This window comes from Chiloscyllium punctatum, chromosome 20 (assembly GCF_047496795.1).
Source record: "Chiloscyllium punctatum isolate Juve2018m chromosome 20, sChiPun1.3, whole genome shotgun sequence".
Taxonomy (NCBI): domain Eukaryota; kingdom Metazoa; phylum Chordata; class Chondrichthyes; order Orectolobiformes; family Hemiscylliidae; genus Chiloscyllium; species Chiloscyllium punctatum.
The window spans coordinates 40,959,840-40,973,386 of NC_092758.1; the positions used below are offsets into that span (position 1 = coordinate 40,959,840).

General features: G+C 43.0%; 1 pseudogene; it reads right to left on the reverse strand.

The window, feature by feature from the left end:
* Positions 1-314: 314 nt before the first annotated feature.
* LOC140492067 (heterogeneous nuclear ribonucleoproteins A2/B1 pseudogene) lies at positions 315-1,460 on the reverse strand (annotated as a pseudogene).
* Positions 1,461-13,547: the final 12,087 nt, after the last annotated feature.

Here is a 13,547-nt window from a genome sequence, read left to right on the forward strand (position 1 = left end):
TGTGCGAAGCTAAAATTCCACAACCACCACCTCCAGAAAGTTAAAACTGGAATTACTTGTATTGACAAATTATCTTCTCTATCCCATAGCCTTATCAATGGATCAACTCCACCTAATCCAACCAATCTGTACTTTTTTTAAAAAGGTGACAACTACGTTTATTCTTCAGTGTGCCTGGGAACAAGTTTAGCGTAAAATAAAATACAAAAGAACAGGAAGCACAATCAAATTGCTACAGACAAAAAAAAAGTTAAAACCCTCAGCATCTTCAAGTATTGCACCCCAGAAAGAGACACTACAGACAAAAAAGGAGATAAATTCAATGTAGTTTATTATGAAAAAAGTTAAAACAAAAAAGAATGCAGATTTCTTGGTATGCATTACTCGTGTACATTTTGTAGCTACGCAACCCCCCCCCCCACCTTTTTAAACCATCACCCAACCCCACCCCAAAAAGAACTAAAAGGCATATCCTCCATAATCTCTGGCTCTGCTTCTATTACTAACACCGTAATCTCCCCTGTAGGGTCCAGCATATTTCTCCATACCACCCCCTCCTCTCATGGGACCATAGTTGGACTGCTCAGGGGAGTAACTCCCAAAGTTATCATAGGCATCTTGGAAATTTCCACGATCGAAGCCACCGCCTCCTCTATAGTTCCCAATCTGATCACCGTAGCTGCCTCCCGAGAAAGAACGATCACGCCGAGGATACCCCCCATCACCATAACCACCATAGACGTCGCCTCGATTTCCTCTATCATTGTAGTAGCTGCCTCCGCCGCCATACCCGGCCGCGTTTCCAAAATTGCCATTACTCCGACCGTTTCGCTGGCTAAAGTTGCCAGCTCGGCCTCGAGGTCTAGTTCCGCTCTGCATCTCCTCCTTCGACAAACCTTTCTTGACTTCACACCGGTAGCCATTAATCATGTGGTACTTCTGTATTACCGCTTTATCAACAGAATCATGGTCATCGAAGTACACAAAGGCAAAGCCTCTTTTCTTGCCAGTCTCTCGGTCACAGATCACATCTACTTTCTCAATCATACCATAGTCTGAGAAGTAGCTTTGTAAATCATTCTCGCCAAGGTTCTCTTTTATACCGCCAACAAAGATCTTCTTTACCTTCATGTTGAAGCCAGGTTTGTTGGAGTCTTCCCTTGGCACAGCTCGTTTCAGATCCACCGTGCGGCCATCTAAGACATGAGGCCTAGCAGCCATTGCAGCATCCGCCTCGCTCGGCGAAGAATATGTGACAAAGCCGAAGCCTCGGGGGCGCCGGGTGATCGTATCTTGTACGACAACACAGTCAGTTAGCTTCCCCCACTGCTCAAAATGGTTCCGCAGGTTCCCCTCCACCGTTTCGAAGCTGAGCCCGCCAACAAATAGCTTACAGAGCTGTTCCCTCGCCATGTTGCAACAACTGCTTTCACTTCACACTGCGGGAGACTGACTGCCTGCCTAATGAGCGCCTTATATAGCGGGGAGGGAGGGGGCGCGGCTACACCCCCGTTCCACCGTTCTGATTGGCTCCTCCCTGGCTGCTAGGTAACCTCAGCCCCATTCTGTGCTGCAGTTGAGGAGCCCTGTCTGTTCCATTGTCCTCCAGAGAGAGAGAGAGAGAGAATCATCACCTCAAGCTGCAAGCTAGTGCTCACCCCAACAGAAACACAGGCTTTATTTATAGTAAGGAGCACATTGTAATCTTGGGTGCAGGACTGCACAGCCTCTTAACAGTTTAACGTTGCCCGTTGTGGGTGTGTTCGAGTGTGGAGGCTCCTTAGGCCCGTTTGGTTTCCTGTGGCGCTGAGAGAGCAGGAAACCGCCAGATTGCCTCCCCCACGGGCGGGCCTTTTTCGAAAGGCCGGACGTCAAGCGAGCGGGCCCCCGCTCGTCAAAAATATGAATCGCGCCCACGCGGCCCGGCCTAAAATGGGCGCCTGCCGCCCCCAAATGTCGTGCGCACTTTGCCACTTCCCATCTCAGTCAGTGCGACCCCTCGGGCGGGAGGGGCAATGGAACAAGTGACATAGGAAGTAAATTACACACAAACAAGAAGTGAACTCCAGGAGCAAGTTTCTCTTTCCATATTTTAACACGTGTGGTGTAGATGGAGCGGAAGGATTAGATAGATTTCCTGTGTTATCTCGACTAGAACAGACACATGCAATCTAGTTGTTACTGAAGTATTACATTCTGTCCTTAGTTTCTGTTATCGCGTAGGAATTTATAAAGCGAGAAATTATCAATGCAAACCTAATAATGAGTAATTACAAGGACCATTAACTGTGATGCAGTGGAAACTAGGGTTGCCAAACGTGATTAATCGTAATCCGGTACGTTTCATCGTTTACCCTCACCAGTCCCTGTGGCACACTGATTCTTACAGCAACTGGGAAGCAATAAGACCCATCTGTGGATGAGAATGGACTGTAAATCAACCACAACGCCACCGTTCTCCACCCCCCTCCGGACAACACACACCATCACTTCTCATTTCCGGAAATTTTATATCTGGCAAAGAATGCGTTCAAAGAAAATGACAGAAATAAACTTTATTTTCAATATCACAATGATTACTCGCCACAGTTGTATCCCGGAAATTGATCTTCAATTCCTAAGAGACTCCAGTCACATTCTGGAGGGTAGGGACCATTGACGCGTATTAACGAGTTGATATGATTTGGAGATGCCGGAGTTGGACTGGCGTGGACAAGGTGAAAAAAAAATCAGACGACACTAGGTTCTAGTCCAACAGGTTTCTTTGAAATTGCAAGCTTTCAGAGCGTCGTTCCTAGCACCTATGGTATGATAGGGAGGTATAAGCAAAAAGTTAACTTTAAAACGAGCTGCCCTTGTTGACTCCTTTAATTAGTTAGGAAGTAGGCTGCTGATTAATATTCAAAATCCAGATTCCTTACAAGTCTTTGTCCCTAGTTTCAATGTACAAGATGTGATACTCAGGTTAGACAATGCACTATAAGTGTGAGATCATGCTTTGAATCTGTCTATGTTTAAAGCTGAGGTGCAGTTTTATCTTTTTGACAACATAATCTGCTCTGAAAGCTTGCAACTTGAGTAAACGTGTTGGACTGTAACCTGGTGTCATTTGAATTTTGAACAAGTTGATAGAGCTTGTATGTATATAAGTGATACAACATTTCACAAAATAATTCCATAGAATCTCTTCTTCTCCAAACATTTCCTGGTGTCCCAAAACCAGTAATGGCAAAAGACTCTTTGCAGTTTCCACCACAATGGACAAGCAATGGTCCTATTCCCATTTCTAGGAATAATCTAGTTACAATATTTTTGATGAGTTCTGAGCAGTGAGGGGAAATAATGTGTTGCTGCAGAATTTAAAGACTTGAAGGAAATAAAATAAATTTGGTTCCTTTCGGTGTCTTATTTTGCACAAGTTTCGAAGTTTGAGATTGCTATTGAATGCAGTTTTTGCCCTACTAAACAAATTCTCTAAAGGAGGAGTGGAAGCATTGCTCCAAATATGGCTGATTGATACTCTTAGCTGAAGCACTACAAGATGGTTTCATTTAGTTAATTTAAGCATTGCATTGATTACAGTTCAGGGGACTATTTGGAGTACAGTAGTTAGCATTGTTACCTTACAGCACCAGGAACTCAAAGCTGGGATTGAATCTGAGTGACAGTCTGTGTGGAGTTTGCTCATCCCCCCCTATTTTTGCAAGGGTTTGCTCTAGTTTCCTCCCACAGTTCAAAGATGTGCAGGCTAGGTGGATTGGCAATACTAAATTGCCCAGGGATGTGCTGGCTAGGTGAATTAGCCATGAGAGATGCACGGTTCAAGGGTAAAAAGAGGAGTCTGGGTGGGTTACTCTTCAGATCAGTGTGGAGTCAATGAGCTGAAGGGCCTGCTTCTACAGTGTAGGGATTCTATGATTCTATCTTGTCTGTATTGGACTTAAAACATAAGAAATAGGAGCAGGATTAGGTAATCTGGCCCATCAAGCCTGCTTCACCATTCAACAGGATCATGCCTGATCTTTTCGTGGACTCAGCTCCATTTATTTACCCACTCACAATAAGTTTTAATTCCTATACTGTTCAACACTATATTTATGCCTTAAACATTCAACACAACAGTCTCAACTGGTTCACTTGTGGTTCCATTTGAATTTAATTGAATTTATTGTCATGTATACCGAGGCAGAGTGAAAAGCTTTGTCTTGCGAGCAGTACAGGTAAATCACAGAGTTAAAGTAGCATAGATAGTAAATAATAGGTAAACTGCAGCAAAAACAAAAACAGTTACAAGCAAAATGTTAAGAGTTTGAGAGTCCATTCAGTATTCGAACAAAAGTAGGGTGGAGTGAGAGTGAGAGTGGGCTTCTGTACTTTCTCCCTGATGGTAGAGGTTATAGAAAACCATTGCCAGAGTGGGATGGATCTTCGAGAATGTTGGCAACTTTTCTTTGACCATGGGCCTGGTAGATGGATTCCATACATAGGAGGTTGGCCTTTGTGATTGTCCAGGCCGAGTTCACCACTCTAACTGTCTCTGATCTTGAATTGTACAGTTGCCATACCAGTTAGTGATACATCAAGAGATTGGTCTCAATGGCACACCTATAAAAGCTGGCAAGGGTATTCACTGTCTTACCAAATTTTCCTCAGTTGTCTGAGGAAGAGACATTCTTGGGCCTTTGTAAGCAGTGTGTCCATATGAAGAGTCCAAGAAAGGTTGTTGTGGATGACCACTCATTTCAGCTCTGTTCTGTTAATGTGTCATCAGCAAACAGTCTTGTTAATGTGTCACCGACTGTGTCATCAGCAAACTTGTAAATGGCATTGGGGTGGTATTTGGCAATGCAGTCATGGGTATATAGTGAGTACAATAGGGGGCTGGAGTACGCTCCAGTGCCACCTCAGTCAAAGCAAAGCAAAACACTCAGACACAGTATAGAATAAAGATGGAGGTAAAGCTGAGAGAGAACGATCGCCCACATGCACATTAATGTGAATTCTCAGTCTTCTCTCGCATAGCAGATTCTTAAGGAACTATATAGTCACTTACAGGGAGCAGCATCCAAATAAGACAACATCTATATTGATTGATTGTAATGATTACACAATGAGCAACAGTAGTAAAGATTAAGTCATCTGGCATTATACAATGGATGTTTTTAAACCTTGTTAACTGGCTTCACATAATGAATTCTTTTCACCTCATTACACAAACCAAAACTTAACTCTTTTCGTACCTACTCATCTTACACTTTCTCATTCCCTCCTTTTATCATTTCACGATAACCACTGAAATGGTGTTGTGAAGAAAATGTAGAGAATCACCAGGAGATGCAGACAGTCCTTCAAGGAGGAAGTCTTTTATTTGCAAAAAAAAAAGACCGTGACACTGAGAAAGCAGATTCTAGAATGCACACGAACCTCAGGGGTCTTTTTTTTAAAAAAAATTATCTTTATCATGGTTTTGTTTGATTAATATAGTTGGACATGCTGATAAGCTAAGTACCTCATTCTAGCTACACAATAAACCAATGATGTTAGTTTCCATTATCTCTTTAGAATAATATTAAGTAGAATGTACAACTAATGTCATGGTTAGATATTTAGTACTAACTCTTGCAACGATGGTCTTTCATTCCAGACCCTAATTAATATTTTCCTAATGTCATTAGATATTTATTATCACCTCTGCTACAGTGATCTTCCGTTCCAGACTAACCTGTCATGATAGCTATTTAACTATCCCATCTATTACAGTAGTCTGTCTCAAGCTGACTCTACTAACTATTTAGATATTTAATGTCATGTCCCAAATATTTATGGTCCCAGTCTTGTCATACTGACACTTAACAGGGAAACTACCTCTACTAATTGTTATCTCATCCCACCACAGTGACCTTTCAGCCTTAAACCAGACTCTGCTAATTAGCGTAAGAGCATTCCACTATTCTTATCCCATCCTGCCTTCCACAGATTGCCAGTGGTCTTCATGCTTTAACCCTTTCCATGCTCTTTATTTTCCATATTCCCCTTTTGAGGCCTACTGGTCTCACCTAGAGAGAAAGAAAACAATAAGCTCAGCCCCAATACAAACAAAGTAGTTCCCAAGACAGACTAAATTTTTGGATGCTGAGACTTAGAGTTTTTCCTCCATTCCTGGGGTCCCTTGGGCCAAAACTCTGTCCTCCAATAACAAGAACAGGAAAAAAAGACTCAAGATCCCTCACAATCACAATCGAAACCCATGCTTTCTACAGAAAGATCATAGACGTCCCCACGTAGAAATACTCCTTGCACCGTGGCGGTTGTCAGATCATAATAGTTCAGCAGTGGGGTTCTGTCAGAGGAGTAAGCGCTTCTTGGGGTAGCTGAAATGACAAGTTGCCATGTAGTGACGTGAACTAAAAAAAGGACTTCTAAAAGCACAAAAGACACAGGCAACAAGTAAAAACACACCTACAATAAGACCAATCTTGACAAGCCATGCTCCCCCAAGTCATTATTCAACCAATCAAAAGCCTGATGACCAAACCCCACATTGTCTTTTAGCTCCAGTCTTAGATTATTTAGTAAGTGATCCCCCAGGGCTAGTGTTGTTAGGTATAAAGGCACAGAAGTGCTCCCCAAACATCACACAAACCCCACCTTTCTTCTGCCAGTATCCAAAGTTGTCTGTTTTGCCATGTCATTTTGGTAGTAGCATCCAATTGTTCTCCCAAAACCACAAGGGCATAGTCAGTATAATTGATAAATCTCTGCTGGTTGTAATAAAATGTAATTAATCCATTCAGCACTCTTGCTAACTCCTATCACTGCGATGAGAGCCTCCCCTCCCACAGCAATCTCATTGTAGGCCTTAAACTCATTAGAATATTTCTTGGCTGTCCAATACCATCAATCTGAATTGCTGGATCAGGGACTTACCATTGCTTAGTTCAGTGCAAAGCTGACTGTGACATAGCATCAAGCTGCACATGTAGCGATAACTACCTAGTGTAGGAGCATTTCACAGGCACAGCTGCCACTCCAGTCAGCGGGCAGCAGTGGGTAAAACCCACCTTTCTTACCACACAGCCACCATGTATCTGCCAGTGGGATGCATTGAGAATTTAAAATAACCCCAAATGTGGTGTCCACCTCTAGTTCAATCGTATACCCGTAAGGACCCTTAAAATGGCCTACTGGTGTGGAAACATTTCGCTTAAAGCATTCAAAACCCAACCCTTCCCGTATTCTAAAAGCAGCCATGGGGAACATGTAATTAGTCTTACTGGTGGACCACGGGGTACAATTGCCACACCACCATTGGAGTTGATGCCTGCTCATGTCATCCTGCTGATAGAACATAGAGACCTGAAGTAGGAGGCTCCAAAACAGGCAATGGGATTGCCTGTAAGTTGATGAATCATCCAGGTTAAGAGATCGGCTAGAGTGCCGCAAATGCCATTGAGTACAGGTGGTTGAGTTATAGGGCATAGGGACAACAGTTGAGGGGGTTGCCTTAGTACACAAGAAACTGTGCTGTCTAGCCATCATTACGGCTGTATAGTTTGCCCATTGATACCAGTGATTGTCATGGGTGCATACCCATGTTAGGGCACAAGGTCTGCACTGATACATCTTTGCCTCCCAACCAGAGTGACCCTGGCATTACCAGTCCAGGTCTGCCAAGTTAAATGGTCTCCAAGTCTGAGTATGCAGGCCTGGCAGAGAGGGGGGGGGTATCAGGGGCCTCACCCATGTCTTCCCCATCCCTGCTGCTCAGGGAACTATGCTCCACATCTCCAACACTATCATTTCTGGCATGGAGTGATCAGTATCCCCTGCACCTTGTTCAGAACCCTGCTGAGGGGTACTAGCCTCCTCTGTGCCCTGCCCGTATCCAAGTTCCTCAGCCTCAACTCCACTTAGTGTTAGAGTTAGTTTGTGCCGGTGGGAGAGCTTTAGTACAATGATTAAGGTGGTACCATGTGTGTGTTGTCCTTCCACTTGGATGGTGGTAGGCGATGCCTTAGTCACTACAAAAAAAAAGGTCCCTCTCTCCTTGGCTCATTCCAGAATCTTCAAAAAGCTGCATGTACACCCAATCCCTGGGTTTAATAGGTCCTTCCTCATTGACAGGTCTGTTCCCTTTGTGTTTCCTGCAGGTGGGTAGTCTCATGTATCATAGTTAGAACTTAAGCAATATATGCAGCAGCTAAGCTTAACTGCTCCAAGCTAGGCCCTTCATATGGGCCTTCCCACCTAGGTACTGGCATAGGTTTACCTGTGAGCATCTTATGCAGTGTTAGATTGGTCACGCGACAACTCATTAGCGCCAGTGCATCAACACAATTAAGGTTGGTGCTTGCGCAGATCTTGTTTAATTTGGCTTTCAAGTGTCCCATTAATTCTTTCCACCATACCCTGTGACTGGGGATAATACACACATCCACATCTGTTTGATTCTCAAAGACTGCAGCACCAACTACTTTCTGAATGAAGGCAGACCCATTGTCTGAGCTGATTTCATACGCTATACCAAACATTGGGATAACTTCATTTGAAAGAAATTTCACTACTGTCCCTGCTCATCTTCCTTCATTGTCACTGGTATGCTCCACTGGGGTGTTACCTTCAGATTCCCTGTCAAGTTGCAGCACACTAGGATTTTAATTTTGCCATCCCCAGACTCCCAAACCCCTGTCATGAGCATATGCCATTCCTTAATTGTTTCTACATGCCTGGCTATAGGTCTTTAGATTGATATCTCTTATTTACCAGTAAGGTTAAATGTGGTGCAGCACCTGGTACACTATACCATTTTTCCAGGAACGCATTGGTCTCTATTTGCAGGATCACTCCCTGCTCCCCTAATACTATTGCTTCACTTCTCAAATATTGTGGACCAGCGACTTCCTGCTGCCACTGCCTCTCTAATACCTCATCCGGAGACTCAAATATCACTGTACAGTGCAGCTCAGACTTTGGTGGTATTGCTTTAGTCAATACTTCTGCTTCCCACATCACCCAACTGTGTTGAATATCACTTGCTATATCCCCTATCACATAAACATCTTTAAACTTCTTGCATCGCTAATTATGTATTGGCCTTTTCCATAACAAAATCTTACTTCTAACTGTAATAAAGCATCCCTACATAAGTTAATTGACATCTCTTTATACACCAATATTGGCAGAACTATCTTCCATTTCTAATCTTACTGGAGCTGTAAAGTGAGTTACCTGTGATTTCTCAGAGAACCCTGCAGTCTTAACAAATTTACTTGACACTGGAAGGTGAGGGGCATACCACGGCTATATGCAAATGTAGCTCCAGCATCTACTGCCCTTCTACATTAACTTGTATTACTGGTTCTTGATCAGCCTCCCATGCTACTACAGGCTAGTTCCCTGTCTCACCCAGGTTCTCAGGGCATCCCTAGCACATCCCATCCGGGTTAACAGGTCCTGCTGGGTCTGTAAGTGTCTGGGAAGTGGCCACTAGGGATTCCTGCTGTCTAGGCCTGCTGTGGGGCAGAGGGGGCCTGGTCCAATAAGGGTAATTCCTCCTCGAGTGGCCTGGTTGATGGCATCCCCAGCACATCATTTCTGCCCCGCCCCCCCCTCCCCCCTCCCCTTGAGCCTGATTTATCATGTACCTTAGTCTCCTATTCCTAGGTTCCTGACCTTGGACATTCCAGTTCTGTTTAGGCTGTTTAAATCTGCCCTGCCCTGGGTACACCACCTGTGGGGAAGCTTCTAAGAAGCTCCATTGCTGGCATGGGACTTTCTGGCCCCTGTCTGGCTACCTGATAGGACCCCCTTTGCACCAGCCCTTGGTTCACGCCAGTGTTGATTATTGTGTCAGTTCTTACTGGCAAGACCTTTGTAGCCTTCTCTTATTCTTTCCATTTAAGCTCTTTGAGCTGCATTTACACCTCCTCCTGTTCAGACAGTTTTTGTCTTTTCAAAACCTTTCAACTGCATGAGCTACATGATTTCTAAATTCCTGGTGGCTCACTGATGTCAGATCCATCTCCTCCAGTCTTGACCAGACTTGGGAGGGCATTGCCTCAATTGTGGAATTTCAGAACATTGTGGTCTGCAACTGATTAGTCTGTGTGTTGCTTGGTTTCCCATCTCCACTTTTGTTAAACTGTTTCTCCAAGGAGGCAGCCGGGTTTTCACTTTCTCCCAGTGGATCCCTTCAAAGCCTGGGGTCCATTTGGGTGGATAACGAGTCTCTTAAGGCCTGCCATACATTGTCTCACTTGATCAAACCTGACTCCATCAATCATTGGATTGTCTGCCAGGCAGGTCCAGAGTTCCCCAAGGAATGTATTGTGGGTTTCTCCCCTCTTTTATAAGCAGTGGTAGCAGCCTTCACTGTTGGCCCTTTATCCCTTTGCCTGTGCTACTTCTCCATAAATCCCCCTCAGGCTCTGAATCCGATGCCATTTCTAATTCCTCCCATCCTTTAGCTACTTGGGCCTTTTTCTTTCCTCGTCTGTCATCATCCCTTTCTGCTTGCTCTGTGCCACTTCTCTTCAGCCCACCTTTCATATCGGCATGAGTATTCCTTAATTGCTTTTTGTTCCCTTAGCCCACGCAGCACACTAATCTCATGTTTCAGCTTTTCTTGCTCATGTTGTATGGCTTCTATTTGCCTGTCCCTTTTCTCTCAGTTCATTTGTCTTCCGCACTTGCATCCCATTCTAACTATCCCTCTATTTCTGCTGTTCCCTTTATTACTGGACACTGCTTCAAGGTCTCTTCAACTCCTCCACATCTGGGTATGTATGGGGGGGGAAAGAGAAGGGGAAATGCCAATTCCTGTAACTGCTCAGCTTGTTCTTTTGCAGCTTTCCTAGTCACCACAGGTGCCTGACAAGCTACCTTCAGTTCCTCACCCTCTTTCCTGAAAAATTTCAGTTTTTCCATTTCCTGATCCCTCTTTTGGTTTCTATTTTTAAGATTTATCTTTCAGCTTATAGACACACACACACAAAAGGTACCTTCTTTTGGCCATTTCCCTATTTTTCAGAATTTTTTACAATATCATTTCTTGCCACCAGAAATTTCTTACTCAGTATCTCAACTGCAATCCCTTTATCCATGTTAACATATATTTCAGTCCAGCTAATGTATTATCTCTGCTCTCAAAAAACACTTCCTCATACCATTCAAGTCTGGTAGGGCTTTGTCAACAGTATAAACAATCCCTAACTTTATAACTTGCAATTGTCCCTTACCAATCTATCAATTCCTAAATATCCTCAATTGCAGCTAGTTAATACAAACTTATTCTCATTCAGCCTAAACCAATCTAGCACTCCATTTTCAAAATGCACCAATCACTAACAGTTTCTTGAAAAATCTGTCAACCAAAAAAAAAATTTACATTCTTACAGTGCAATATAAAATCAAAATACCCCTGGATCTCAAGCTCCAGTGAAACAAAACATTTAGCCACCAAACAATTATGCATACAAGCCAGATCACAATGATTAAACTATAAAATCTCTCAGACACACCCACAAGCATTCTGCAAACTACAGCTGCTCTCTCTCTCTCTCACACACACACACATATTCAGAGCCTTGCTGCGAACAGCCAAGAACTCAGCCATAAATCAATCTCTCTCGCAGCCAGAGCCTTACTTAAACAGACCCTTTGTTCATTTCTAAGAGTCTAATTATCCTGCAAGCCTTATATAAAAGATTCAACAGTCTAGTAACACTAACACTGACTATTCTCTGCTATTTTACTTTTAATCATCCACTACCAATCTGCTGGCTTTCTAAACAGATCTTTCAGCGCTTTTTGTAAAACTATTTCCCTTTATTTATTTTGCCCTATCTATTCAGGCCCTCGTTTCCTGCCAGGTGTTATCTATATGGTCTTATGTTCACCACATGGACTTTTAGCTTCAACATGTGGACCTTTTACTCAGACAATTGCTACATTCTATTCTTACTCACCCCTTAACCCACTGTGCAGTTTTGTTGACCAATTCTCCACGTCTTCTTCAGCTGCAATTTACCCCTCACCTTTGGATCTTGGATCAGAGACCCTTTGGCAAGTTCCTGCACCTCCAAGTCCCCACAGATTTCTCCAAGCCAACAGAATATAGTCCAAATTCACAGCAAAAAAAAATGCTAATTTTTTTTGTTGGGTACCCTTATTCTGTCAGTCTTGGGGAGTGCCCCTGGTGGACCAAGAAGCACCCTGTCACTGCTGCCTTCTTTCCAGGTGGGTCTCTGCACAACTCTGCTCCCAGCATCAAATTTGTTGTGGAGAAAATGTAGAGAATCACCGGGAGATGCAGAGAGTCCTTCAAGGAGGTCTTTTATTTGCAAGCAAAAAACCATGACACTGAGAAAGCAGATTCTCAAATGCCCATGAACCTCAGTGTCCGTGGTTTTTAAATTTTTTTTAAATCATGTTTCTGTTAGCTTATCAGCATGTCCAACTATATTAATCAAAGTACCTCACTCTCGCTACACAGTAAACCAGTGATGTTAGTTCCCATTATCACTTTAGTTGTATATTCTACTTAAATGTTATTCAAACATCACGGTTAAATATTTAGTGCTAACTCTTGCAACGATAGTCTTTCATGCCAGACCCTACTTAATATTTTCCTAGTGTCATAATTAGAATTTATCATCACCTCTGCTACAGTGATCTTCCATTCCAGACTAACTTGTCATGATATTTAACTAAAAGAGAAAATGCTGGAAAATCTCAGCAGGTCTGGCAGCATCTGTAAGGAGAGAAAAGAGCTGATATTTCAAGTCTAACTGACCCATCTATTACAGTAGGCTGTCTCAAGCTGACTCTACAAACTATTCATTAGATATTTAATGTCTGTCCCAAATATTTATGGTCTCAATCTGGTCATACTGACACTTAACAGGGAAACTACCTCTACTAATTTTAATCTCATTTTGCCATAATTTTTATCTCATCTTTCAGCCTTAACCTTACTCTGCTAATTGGTGTAAGAGCATTCCACTATTCTTATCCCATCATGCCTTCCACTGATTGCCAGTGGTCTTCATGCTTCCATGCTCTTTATTTTCCATAATTGCAGTACCAGCTTTCATAAGACTCTTGACAGCCAGTATTTAAGTTATTGACACAGCATACAAATGATTATAATGACAAAAATTACTAATCCATTACAGTAAATAGAGTTTGAAGAATCCTCTCATGTGGAAAAATATTCGCTAGTAAAAGTTCTTAAATCCATAGTCCTTAGTGACCATTCCATCCCCTCCAAGTTGAGTGGAAATGAGCCAGTCAACCAAAATCTCCTTCAATAAAGTCCAACCTGAAAACAAAATTCAGTCTGTCCTTGCCGACCACTTCATGGAGAAATCTGAATTCTACTATAAAAGGACAGTTAAATACTTAACTAAACGGACGAGGCTTCCATCCTTCCAGAGATGCTGCAGATAGAGGATACCAGTGTATCGGAGTGTGAAGTGCAACAGCAGGATAGGTGAATACAGCATTCTTTGCTGCTTCTAATCCTGCTCTGCTGTCAAGTGTAACAA